We start from the raw sequence: 12,952 nt of genomic DNA, 5'->3' as shown, positions 1-12,952 counted from the left end.
GGCCAATAGCCAATCTGTAAGATCCTTTTTTGCCATGTTCTACAAACATGGATAGTTGGAATCAATAGTAACTGAAATTGAAGCCACAAGGATATTGGTGCTCATATGCACTAGAAATCCTTTTTGCATTTATTTTTCTTAGTAGGGATTGCGTTTTTTCTTGGTCTTTGATCAACAATCATTGATTATTAGTGAATAATTTTTGGTCTATAGCCCATTTTTTTCCCATGTGTGGCTGTGGTTTTTTAAATTTTTGTTTTTAAAATGGATAACCATCTGTAGAAATATAATATATTTCTGCAAGCAGTAAATTATGGCTTTATGTACGTTCTTTTTGAAATGTATTTCTTTATTGTACATCACGGGACACAGAGCAGGCCATTTATGACTATATGGGTTATAAACCAACTATAGGTGAATGGACACTGGCTGACCAATCAGAGAGGAGGTCCTTCCCTATATAACCCCTCCTATACAGGAAGTACTTCAGTTTTTTCACCAGTGTCTGTAAGGTGGATGGTCAAAGTGTTGTTGTGCTCTTGGAGCATACCTGAAAGTCCAGAACGGTTCCATTCGAGAATCAGAGACTTTAATCGAATCCATTCAGAAAGTGGCGAGCCAAAATGGATGGTACTCAAGCCTCATTGGATAAGGAGAAGAATCCTTGAGGTTTTGCCTGTAATGCAGCCTTATGGCACTGGACCCCGCGCAGGTGGAACCCTGTGCAGTTTTAAATCTGACCAAGGCTCTTCCAGCGGGGTGCTATATGGGTCCAGGGCAGTGGCCCCTCAGCATGGGGACTTGGAAGGTCTGTATAAAATGCCCGCCGTGATGGATGAAGGTTGGTGCCTGACGGAAGTTAGGGACCTGCGGTGGGACTGGTAAGAGGTTGTATTCTCTCTCATACCCCATGAAATAAAAGTCTGTTTGTTAACCTCCTCGGCGGTATGATTCTTTTCCGATTTTTTGTGCTGAAAGTGGTACCATTTTTTTGTATGGAAATATGTAGTTTTTTATTGTAGGCTGTAATTTTTAGGAATACCTCACTGAAATCTGTCCGAACAAGAGTCTATTAAACATTCCGGATATGATAAAATTTGAAACACAAAATCATAAATTATAATTTAATAATCATAAAAAATAATATAATAATAAATTTAATTCAATAATATAATCAAACCAAAAACACTGAAATTTGAAATACAGAGGCAAATTCGCACATCGCTGAGCAAAGTTGCAAAATCGTTTTCAGTGTCTGTTGACGAATTTCCCCACAAATCATCACTCAATTCTGCAAGTGGTTCTGATTTACTATCGCTGTTCTAAAACCGCTTTTGACGTAAAGGGACGCTTTTTGGACGCCATGGACTTTTCTAAGTTTCCAGGCAGAAAGAACATTCAAAATGCAGGCAGGGCGCAGGACAAAGCAGTAGGGACAAAATATATGTGAAATGCATTGAAACAGCAATGACAGCAAAAATGAAATTTTTTAAAAAATTCAAATTTCCCGCCGGCTGCGGCACCCGTACGTCCCGACGTCACAGGGACCGGAACACAGAAGCCGGATGCCTGAGGAGATGGCCGGGGACACTGGAGGGGACAGATCACGGGAGCGAAGGACAAGGTAAGTGCTGCAGGGACCCCCAAAGAACGCTGCATGGTAAGCCCGAGTGTAGCTCAGGGTTACCGCTCTTGGTATAGAAATTTTACCCCGAGCTACACTCGGGAATACCGCTAAGGAGGTTAAGAAATGGGGGTTGCCTGTAGTGGATGCAGCAGTTTCATCCCTGAATAAATCTTTAACATGTCCTGATGATAATGTACAGGTTAAGGACCCAACAGATAAGAAGCTTTAGTCTCTCCTTAAGGCCTCCTTCTCCCCGACAGGTTCTGCCGCACATCCAGCTATGGCAGCTATTGGCATTTGCCAGTCTTTCTGATCGTGTCAAGCAGTGAATCGGAGGACTAACAGTGCAGGGGGAATGCTCAGCCCAGGATTTGAAGGATGTTCCGCGTGCTTTGTGTTTCGTGGTTGATGCCCTTAAGGATTCAATTCAGCAAATTTCTCACTTAGCCCTTTTATCAGGTGAAATCAGTTCCTAAATGTCCGATCCTTTCATATGGAATCAGTTTGGTCAGTATTAGCGTCCATAGACATCAAGGATGCATACCCGCGCATACCGATATTCATTCCTCCCCAAAGATTTCTGCGGTTTGCAAGAGGAGCTCAGCATTTCCAGGTCATAGCACTACCATTTGGGCTGACCACGGCGGCCAGCTTTCACAAAAATTCTTGCTCCTCTGTTTGGGCTTTTCAGAACTCAGGGAGTATCGTTCACCGGTTATCTAGACGATCTCTTGCTCAGAAATCAGTTGGTGCCAGATCTGATGTGGTCCTTACGATGCAGATCCTGGAACAGCTGGGCTGGGTGCTCAATCTCAAGAAGTCAGCCCTGGAACCAGTGCAGAGTCTGGAGTATTTGGGGATGGTTCTAGACACAGTTCAAGCAAAAGATATTTCTGCCTCCAGAGGAACGAGATTTGCAGTTTGAAGGCCAAGAGGTATCCTTCAATTGGTCTCTGTATGAGGTTGCTGGGGAAGATGGTGTCCTCATTCGAGGCTATTCCCTATGGTCAATTCCACTCCAGACCGCAACAAAGGTACATTCTGTCCGTTTGGAACAAATAGATTCCGGCTCTGGATTACTGCATATCTCTGTCTCAAGAGGTGCAGCAGTGCCTGAATTGGTGGTTGACAACTCACAATTTGGAGAAGGGAAGATCCTTTCGGCCAGTGGTGTGGAAGTTGTAACCACTAATGCTAGCCTTTCAGGTTGTGGCGCCGTTCTGGAGGAGGCCACAGTTCAGGAAACATGGCTTCCACAGAAAAAGGTTCTTCTCATCAATGTCCTGGAACTTTGAGCAGTGAGGCTGGCTCTGAGGTATTGGAAATCCCAGCTTCAGGGTTGGCCTGTAAGGATTCAGCCTGACAATTCCACAGCAGTCGCATACATCAACCACCAGGGCGGTACCAGGAGTCGAGGTGCTCAGAAGGAGGTGAACTACATTCTGACCTGGGCAGAGAGATATGTTCCAAGTCTGTCAGTGGTGTTCATTCCAGCTGTGGAAAATTGGCAGGCGGATTATCTCAGTTGCCGGCAGTTGACTCCAAGGTAATAGGCTTTGCATCCTGATGTTTTCAAGGAAATCTCCACCGACGGGGTTGTCTGGATGTAGATCTATTGGCATCCAGGTTCAACAAAAAGGTTGGTATTTTTGTGTCCAGGATAAGGGACCCTGTTGCAGCAGGGTAGGCACCTTAGGGATTCCTTGGAACCAGTTCCCACTGATTTATGCCTTTCCTCCGATCCAGCTGCTGCCACGTCTCTTACACAGGATTCAGGAGTAGTCTATTAAGGTGACACTGATTGCTCCGGCCTAGCCCAGGAGAGTCTGGTACGCGGACATAGTGAAGATGGCAGTAGATGGGCCGTGGGTCCTGACATATTGGCCAGACCTGTTGTCTCAAGGTCCTATATTGCACACAGCTTTATGGTCGCTAAGTCTGACGGTGTAGCTATTGAAACCCAGATCCTGAAGGATAGGGGAGTACCGGATTCTGTCATCCCCCTCATGTTGGGTGCTAGAAAGGACGTTTCTAGGACATTTGTTACAGAACCTGAAAGTCTTACATTGCCTGGTGTGAGGTTCACAAATGGCACCCATGAAAGTATGTGATTGGCAGGATTCTGTTGTTTCTTCAAATAGGGTTAAAGAAGAATTTGGCTGTTGATACCATTAAGGGCCAGGTTTCAGCATTAGCTATTTTTTCCCCAGATGCACACTGCATCTCACTCTTTGGTCCACACTTTTTTACAAGGAGTGATGCATATTATTATTAAACAATATTTAAATAGTGCCAAGGGGGTTTGCTCAGCGTTGTACAATAGCGAGCGGGACAGAACATGAGACAATACAGTAACAATACAATACACGAGGGGTTCGAGGGCCCTGCTCTTTCGAGCTTACAATCTAGGAGGGAGGGGGTAGAGGTACAGGAGGAAGTGGCTGTGGGGGATGGAGTGGTGGGAGGAGTGGAGGAGATTGGTTTTTAGGTGAGGGTGGGGTAGGCTTCCCTGAAGAGATGGGTTTTCAGGGTGCCTGAAGGTGAGGAGGGTAGGTGACAGTCTGATGGATTGGGGTAGGGAGTTCCAGAGGATGGGGGAAGTCCAGGAGAAGTCCTGGAGTCGGGCGTGGGAGGAGGAGACCAGGGAGCTAGAGAGTAGGAGGTCCTGTGAGGAACAAAGGGCACGGGTAGGGTGGTATTTGGGTATCAGGTCAGTTAGGTAGTTTGGGGCAGCATTGTGAATGGCTTTGTAGGTCAGAGTTAGTAATTTTAATTTGATGCGCTGGGCAATCGGGAGCTAGTGAAGGGATTGGCAGAGGGGGGTGGCAGATGTGGAGCGGTTGGTGAGGTGGATGAGTCTAGCCGCTGAGTTCAGGATAGACTGGAGTGGGGATAGCTTTTGTTTGGGTAGGCCAGTGAGAAGGGAGTTGCAGTAGTCCAGGCGTGAGATGATGAGGGAGTGTACGAGCATATGGCTCCTCCTGTCACATTGCCTTTGTGTCCTTGGGACCTGAACTTGGTTTTGGAGGTTCTGCAAAGCCACCAGTTGAACCTATGGGAGAGATTCCACTGGTCCTGTTGACTCGTAAGGTGTTGTTTCTAGTTGCAATCACTTCTGCGAGAAGGGTGTCGGAGCTGGCAGCTCTATTTCTTACCAAAATGTGGTTTCTAGCTTTAATCTCAATCAGGACACATTTCTGCCTTCATTCTTTCCTAGACCTCAGTCAGCAAGAGAAAGACCTCTGCATACCTTGGATTTGGTACCTGCTGTAAGGGTCTTCTTGAAGATGATAGCACAGGTCAGGAGGTCAGATACTCTATTTATGCTGCCAGAGGGGCCTAGGAAGGGGTAGGCAGCATTCAAGGAGACTATTTCTCATTGGATCCGCCAATTGATCATTCAAGCCTATGGTTTGTAAGGTAAAATCCCACCCTTTCGGGTGAAAGCACATTCTTCCAGGAGTGTGGGGGCATCTTGGGCAATCGGCCATCAGGCGTCAGTGGCTCATGTTTGCAAAGCAGCTACATGGTCTTCAGTTCACACATTCGCAAGGTTCTACCAGGTGGATGTCAGAGCCGCAGAGGATTCTGCCTGTGGCCACAGTGTTTTATGGGCGTCTGAGTAGGTCCTGAAGGATTATGGACAGTGGCTATCATGGTGTTACCCTCTCCTCAAATTTCTTATTGCTTTGGGACACCCACCATAGTCATGAATAGCCTGCTCTGTGCCCAGTGATGTACGACATAGAAAATTGAATATTTCTACATACTTACCTGTAAAATCCATTTCTTGGAGTACATCACGGGACACCCCTCTTTCTGGAATTTTCATTGCTTGCTACAAAAACTGAAGTACTTCCTGTATAGGAGGGGTTATATAGGGAAGGACCACCTCTATGATTGGTCGGCCAGTGTCCATTCACCTATAGGTGGGCTATAACCCACATAGTCATGAACAGCCTGTTGTTTCCCGTGATGTACTCCAAGAAATATATTTTACAGGTAAGTATGTAGAAAAAACTCAATTTTATTTTTTTTTTTTTTACATTTGTTGAGTATTTACATCAGGGCTTAAAATTTCAAGTCCTGAGCTACTAGCCAGGCCTTAAGAGTTACTCGCCACCAACAAACACACACAAACAGAGACACCTGTACACACACACACACACACACACACACACACACACACACACGTGCATACACACACACAGAAACATGTACAAACATGCACAGAGACACATGTACACACAGACACATGTATACACACACAGGCACTTACAGACACGCATATACATACACATGTACATTACAGACACGCATGTACATACACAGAAATACGCAGACACGTACACACACACACACACACACACGTACATACACGCAGACACATGTACAGATACACACATGTACATACACGCAGACACATGTACAGATACACACATGTACATGCACACACGTACATACACACAGACACATGTACATGCACACACGTACATACACACAGACACATGTACATGCACACACGTACATACACACAGACACATGTACATGCACACACGTACATACACACAGACACATGTACATGCACACACAGACACACACACACAAAGCCCTATAAAAAGTTGCAGTACTTCGTTGTTCACTCACAGAGCAGGGTACTGCACTCTAGGGGGAGGCAGAGAGCACAGCACACACTCCTTGCTTTGCACTCAGCTATTGAGCAGTCTGACGGCTCCCAGTGCCAATGACAGATCCGGCCTGAGCTCCGAGCCTGCTCAGCAAGATGGCCCTGGGGGACACACTCGCCCCCACCATAATTTCCACTCGCCATTGGTGAGCAGACAAGTGGAAATTTCAAGGCCTCATTTACATTACTGTGTATTGGTAAGCCATTATAATTTTTGATCCCAAAACATAAATTTAAAGGAAACATAGATCCCCAGCACCTCCATAAAGAGAAAAGAAGTAAGATTTTTCAGCGCTGGATTTGTCAGGAAAAAAGCATCTAAAAAAGTAAACTGCAATTTTTAAATATTAAGTCATGCAATGTGAATGAGATCATGTAACAAATATAAAGTAGGCATTATCCTAATTTGGCTACAAAAGTAGAAATACACTTTAAAAAGACCACCTCAACTACAGCATATCGATGCCACTTGCGAGACCAACAACTAAACTAGAATGGTTTCTCCAAGTGAATAGCAGGCTTGGACCACATGCAACTCCCCTATGCTGCCGGGTTGACCACTGTGAGCAGATAGCAGTGGCTGTTGAGCCCATACACTGACAGGCTGTTGGCGGCCACAGCTATTTGTGGTTGTTTGCACAGCCAGCGATTACATGTGGTGATCATGGCACAGTGTGTGTATCCAGCCCTGATCATAGCTGCAGCCTGCCATTACAGCGTATGGGCTTGGAGGACACTGCTATCCGCTCACAGCCATGAAACCCAGCAGCAAGAATCAGTGACTAAATACCAGTGCAAATATAGACTAATGCAGGCCATACAAAAGTTGAATTCTGAAAGAACTTTACTTTGGAAAATTGTAACTAAGAATTTTCGTTGGAATTTGGCACCATTAGTGGGCCGAAGCATCAGCTGATTTTTGTGCAGCCATCAAATTTGAGTGATTGGGCATGTTGGAAATTTTTTGAAAATCAGGACGAATTTCTACTCATCGATGGAAGAATCATGTGAGAAATATAATTGAAGCAACAAAAGTTATTTTCTGTATCAACACGAGGTGAAATTGAAGGCTTGGTTGGTCGAATTTGAAATGGTGGTACCATCGGATTACAAAACGCAGGAAATTTCTGATTTTCTAAAGAAAATTTGCTCAGAATTCGACCCGTGTATGGCCTGCCTTAGGTCCCATTCATGCAGGACAGACTCAGTTTTGCTCAGCAGGAGATGGCTGCTGAGCAGAGCAATATGGCTGGATGACAGATCTGCATCTTCCCCGCCTATACAGAGCAGACATGGACAGGACACTCTGTTCTATAACGGTCGGATGGGCAGCACAGTGGCTAAATGGTTAGCACTTCCACCTGGCAGTACTAGGGTCGTTGGTTCGAATCCCAGCCACGGCACCACCTGCCTGGAGCTTGCATGTTCTCCCTGTGCCTGCGTGGGTTTCCTCCGGGTACTTCGGTTTCCTCCCACACTCCAAAGACATGCTGGTAGGTTAATTGGCTCCTGTCTAAATTGGCCCTAGTATGTATGAATGTGAGTTAGGGACCTTAGATTGTACACCCCTTGAGGGTTAGGGACTGATGTGAATGTACAATATATATGTAAAGTGCAGAGTAAAGTACCTGAAATAAATGTAAAGGGACCAGCTCTCTGCTTACACCCGACTGCCCTCCGATCTGCCCTGAAGGAGGGGAATGGATCCTGTTCCATTTGATTTTAGCGGATCGGATTGGAGGTAGGCTAGTGCAAACGGACACAAGTCTCCATAGAGGAGAACGGAGGGTCTGATTGGGTCCACCTAAAAACCGGAGAGGCCGACCCAATCGGATCAATCTTGTGAATCTTTAGAGTTCAATACACAAACACAGTAAGATTCGCCAGCTCCAAACCCACACATCCAAGGCATCCTTTTTGTGTGATCATTACTTAGTGAGACTAGCCTAGAACAAAGTACATGACTAATAAAAGTAGAGATTCCCAAACTGCAGACTTGTTCCAGGGCAGTGACGCTGGGATCAGGATTATACCCCCAATGCATTGCTCTTTAAAAACAAAACTGCAATGGCTGTCCTCACATCTCTACCATGACACCATCGCTTTAATCAATAAGCCATGATTCTTTGAATTCGTTATAGGAAACTTGTTCTAGACCACCTCAGCACATTCATGCATATTATAATAATCACAGAGGCTCCGTGGTCACTAATTAACACTACATATGGCCTGAAGGTGATATTTAGTGAGAAGAGCTAACTAGGGCACCTCACACTGGGACAATAACAGATTACATGCACACGTCCTGCCTTCCTTCCTATGGGGCCGACTGATGCCAGGCTCAGCTTTTTGAAGCCAACCTTGCCATGCTCAGCAGTTTTCCTAAATATACCCCCCGGGCACCGCAGAATCTAAACATTCGGTTACATATTTGAAGATAAGCTCTAAGAGGACTCCCCCGAGGGTGCTGGAGTAATTAATCCTTATTAATTCTCGGCACTTCTACCTCCTGAAACATTAAAGACATGCAGAGACAACATGAAGGAACATGAAAGGCTCAGAGACCTGGCATACTCCGTCACACGGAACACTGCGTTCCCTCACTGAGCACATCCAATGGTAAAGTACACAGCGGTGAAGAATGTTCCAGTGATGCCAATAATAATGAGCAAAATTTAAGGAAAACCGGGCTCACAGAAATACTTGGGATGCCATTGCTGAGTTCCTTTTAAATATAATAGTTGCCTTGATTTCAATGGATTACAACAAGTAGACAACAAGTGAAGTCAAAGATAAAGTGTATGTAAACTCCATCAATGAAGTTCTTATATTGACTCCCTTTTGGTCTGTTAAATATACCATTACAAGAATATTGTTATAAAAAAAATATATTATTTACAGGTGTATCTCGGTTTATGAACGCCTCAGTTAATGTAATCTTCGGTTCAAATCCATTGAAAATAATACTTTGGTTTACAAATTATTTTCACAATATGAAGTGTATGTCAGTGCCAGGGGCGGACTGACAACTCATGGGGCCCCCGGGCAATAGACGATCATGGGGCCCCTGTGTCCTTGCCCACACTCAAAAAAGCCTATGAAAAAGGTAACAGGGGCATCTCATGGGGCCCCCTACTGACCCCGGGCCCTCGGGCAGTGCCCGAGTTCCCAAATGGTCAGTCCGCCCCTGGTCGGTGCTGATTTTTAAATGCAATTGCCGGCTTTTTTTTCTTCACTATAGCTCACAGAATTAGCTGTCACTTTCCCCAGAGTTAAACAATACTTTGTTCCTTTAATCTGGGAAACAAACTAAAAGGAAACATTGTTTCTTTAAATCCTGGGGAAATAAACTAAAAGGAAACTCTTTTAGCTGGGGGAAAGTGACAGCTGATTCTCGGAGCTATAGTGAAGGGAAAAAAAAAAAGCCGGTAATTACATTTAAAAACCGGAACTGACCTATAGGGATATTAACTTTTCTTTACTTTTTTCTGACCTCCGGAACGGATTAATTAGTTTTCAATGCATTCCTATAGGAAACTGCGTTTCGGTTTACGAATTTTTCGCAATATGAAATGTCCCAGAGAACGCACGTGCACACACTGCATCCAGAAAGTATTTACAGCGCTCAACTTTGCCACATTTTATTATGTTGCAGCCTTATTCCAAAACGGATTAAATTCATTTTTTTGCCTCAACATTCTACAAACAATACCCCATAAAAACAACGTATTGAGCAAAGGCTGTAGATACTTATGTACATGTTTTTCATTTTTAATAAAAATTGCAAAGATTTCAGAACAAACTTCTTGCATGTTGTCATTATGGGGTATTGTTTGTAGAATGCTGAGAAAAAAAATAAAATTTAATCCATTTTGGAATAAGGCTGTAACATAACAAAATGTGCCAAAGTTAAGCGCTGTGAATACTTTCTGGATGCAGTGTATACAGTGAAGGAAATATTTGCTCCCCTGCTGATTTTGAATGTTTGCCCACTCACAAAGAAATCATCAGTCTAAAAATCGAATGTTCGCTGTATTGTAACACAGAGACAGAATAGCAACAAAAAATTCAAAAGAAATGCATGTCTAACAAATGACGCACTGATTTGCATGTTCATGAGGGAAATAAGTATATGATCCCCTTCACAAAACATGACTTAGTACTTGGTGGTAAATCCCTTGTTGGCAATCACAGAGGTCATACATTTTCTGTAGTTGGCCCCCAGGTTTGCACACATCTCAGGAGGGATTTTGGCCCACTCCTCTTGGCAGATCCTCTACAAGTCATTAAGGTTTGGTGGCCGATTGGCAACTCGAACTTTCAGCTCCCTCCACAGATTTTCAATCTGATTAAGGTCTGGAGACTGGCTAGGCCACTCCAGGACCTTAATGTGCTTCTTCTTGAGCCACTCCTTTGTTGCCTTGGCCATGTGTTTTGGGTTATTGTCATGCTGGAACACCCATCCACGACCCATTTTCAATGCCCTGGCTGAGGGAAGAAGGTTCTCACCCAAGATTTGAAGGTACACTGCCCCGTCCATCGTCCCTTTGATGGGGCGCAGTTGTCCTGTCCCCTTAGCAGAAAAACACCCCCAAAGCAGAATGTTTCCACCACCATGTTTGACAGTTGGGATGGTGTTCTTGGGGTCATAGGCAGCATTCCTCCTCCTCCAAACATGGCGAGTTTAGTTGATGCCAAAGAGCTCGATTTTGGTCTCATCTGACCACAACACTTTCAACCAGCCCTCCTCTACATCATTCAGTTGTTCAGTGGCAAACTTCAGACGGACCTGTATATGTGCTTTCTTGAGCAGAGGGACCTTGTGGGCACTGCAGGATTTCAATCCTTGTTGGCGTAGTGTGTTACCAGTTTTCTTGGTGACTGTGGTCCCAGCTGCCAGGAGATCATTGACAAGATCCTCACGTGTAGTTCTGGGGCGATTCCTCACTGTTATCATCATTGACACTCCACGAGGTGAGATCTTGCATGATGCACCAGACCTAGGGAGACTGACAGTTGTTTTGTGTTTCTTCCATTTGCGAATGATTGCATCAACTGTTGTCACCTTCTCACCAAGCTGCTTGGCGATAGTTTGGTAGCCCAGTCCAGCCTTGTGTAGGTCTACAATCTTGTCCCTGACATCCTTGGACAACTCTTTGGTCTTTGCCATGGTGGAGAGTTTGGAATCTGATTGTTTGATTGCTCCTGTGGACAGATGTCTTTTATACAGGTAACAAAATGAGATTATCAGCACTCCCTTTAAGAGACTGCTTCTAATTTCAGCTTCTTACCTATATGAAAGACACCTGGTAGCCAGAAATCCTGCTGAATGACAGGGGATCAAATACGTATTTCCCTCATGAACATGCAAATCAGTGCATAATTTGTTAGACATGCATTTCTTTTGAATTTTTTGTTGCTATTCTGTCTCTCAGTGTTACAATACACCTACCATTTGATTTTTAGACCGATCATTTCTTTGTGAGTGGGCAAACATTCAAAATCAGCCGGGGATCAAATACTTATTTCCTTCACTGTATATATCTGTTGATCCTGCCAGGGAACTTATAACCTCTGCCTGTGCTGCACTGTTCTCATTTAGCATTGTTGCTAGCTCTGTGAACTACAAGACATCTCCCTCTAGCTTATTGTGAAGAGGAGATGTAGTCCTATCTTAGGACAGTTTCCCTGCGGCCACATTTGTGCGGGCAAAGTAGCCTGTTCATTTTAATGTGCTGCTGTAGCCATGGGAAAAGGTTTCTGCAACATCTCTAAAAACGGACAGCCACAGGAAAATACGCCACAGTTTCCAGCATGTGGTGGTGCCATTAGGAATGAATGGCACCCCTGCGATTCTGCTAACTGCAGCACGTTTCTGCTGCAGGTGTGGGAAAGTGTGCATTTTACACAGTCGTACACCTGCTCAGATGTGACCCTGGCCTGAACAAAGCCTTATGCAGGCCATAGACGGGTCGAAAATCGGCCGATTTTTCGGCCGAAAATAAAATCGGCCGATTTTCGGATCGTTAGTGGGCGATTTGGTCGGCCGTTTTTCGGTACTTTGGCCGTTTTTGTTTTTCGGTAAAGTTGGAAAAAAATCGGCCGATTTTGCCGATCGGCCGATTTTCGCGGCAATTAGTGGGCAAATCGGCCGATTTTTACCGATAAAAAATCTGCGCATGAGCAGTGACCTGCAAGAGGAAGACAAAAAGAAGAAAAAGAAGAAGAGGATGAAGAAGAGGATGAAGAAGAAGAAGAGGAAGAAGAGGATGAAGAAGAAGAAGAAGAGGATGAGGATGAAGAAGAAGAAGAGGATGAGGATGAAGAAGAGGATGAAGAAGAAGAGGATGAAGAAGAAAAGGAAGAAGAGGATGAGGATGATGATGAAGAAGAGGATGAGGATGATGAAGAAGAAGAGGATGAGGAAGAAGAAGAGGATGAGGATGAAGAAGAGGAAGAAGAAGAAGAGGATGAGGATGAAGAAGAAGAAGAAGAAGAGGATGAGGATGAAGAAGAAGAAGAAGAAGAGGAGGAGGAGGATGAAGAAGAAGAGGATGAGGATGAAGAAGAAGAAGAGGATGAGGATGAAGAAAAAGAAGAAGAAGAAGATGAGGATGATGAAGAAGAAGAGGATGAGG

General features: G+C 44.6%; 1 protein-coding gene across 6 annotated transcripts in view; it reads right to left on the bottom strand.

Moving 5' to 3' along the window:
* ATG13 (autophagy related 13) overlaps window positions 1–12,952 on the bottom strand; it is an 82,512-nt gene that overhangs the window by 61,795 nt on the left and 7,765 nt on the right. The window lies entirely within an intron of this gene.

This window comes from Staurois parvus, unplaced genomic scaffold (genome assembly GCF_062004578.1).
Source record: "Staurois parvus isolate SC_StPar_1 unplaced genomic scaffold, SC_StPar_1.0 ptg000350l, whole genome shotgun sequence".
NCBI classification, from domain to species: Eukaryota; Metazoa; Chordata; class Amphibia; order Anura; family Ranidae; genus Staurois; species Staurois parvus.
The sequence above is the reverse complement of the archived record's forward strand: the minus strand, read 5'-3'. Positions and strand labels throughout refer to the sequence as shown.